Source organism: Penaeus monodon, chromosome 30, assembly GCF_015228065.2.
Source record: "Penaeus monodon isolate SGIC_2016 chromosome 30, NSTDA_Pmon_1, whole genome shotgun sequence".
Classification (NCBI taxonomy): domain Eukaryota; kingdom Metazoa; phylum Arthropoda; class Malacostraca; order Decapoda; family Penaeidae; genus Penaeus; species Penaeus monodon.
In genome coordinates, this window is record NC_051415.1 from 29,589,334 (window position 1) to 29,589,604 (window position 271).

The window sequence follows — 271 nt, forward strand, 5'->3', positions numbered from 1 at the left end:
GCCTAACTTCTCCCTTGCCCAACTGCCCACCTGCCCACTAGCTGCCTAACAAAGTTCTCACGCTAACGTTAGAGAAGTTCCAACCTAACTTGAACTCGGTAACACTCATTAATGCAGTGTTCATACATATACAAAGTTTTGATAGACAGTAAAGGAAAGTTGCTGACGATCAAGAAATGGGACTGAATGTTTGCCATTGCATTTGTGAAGAGTACATAGGTGGAAACACCTGTTCCTTAAGCAGTACAGGCATAAACCCCTTTGCGAATGT

The 271-nt window shown here is 43.2% G+C and overlaps 1 protein-coding gene across 1 annotated transcript in view; it reads left to right on the top strand.

Annotated features, from left to right (window-relative positions):
- LOC119592685 (SH3 and multiple ankyrin repeat domains protein 1-like) overlaps positions 1 to 271 on the top strand; it is a gene marked incomplete at its 5' end in the record, with an annotated part of 15,810 nt that overhangs the window by 423 nt on the left and 15,116 nt on the right.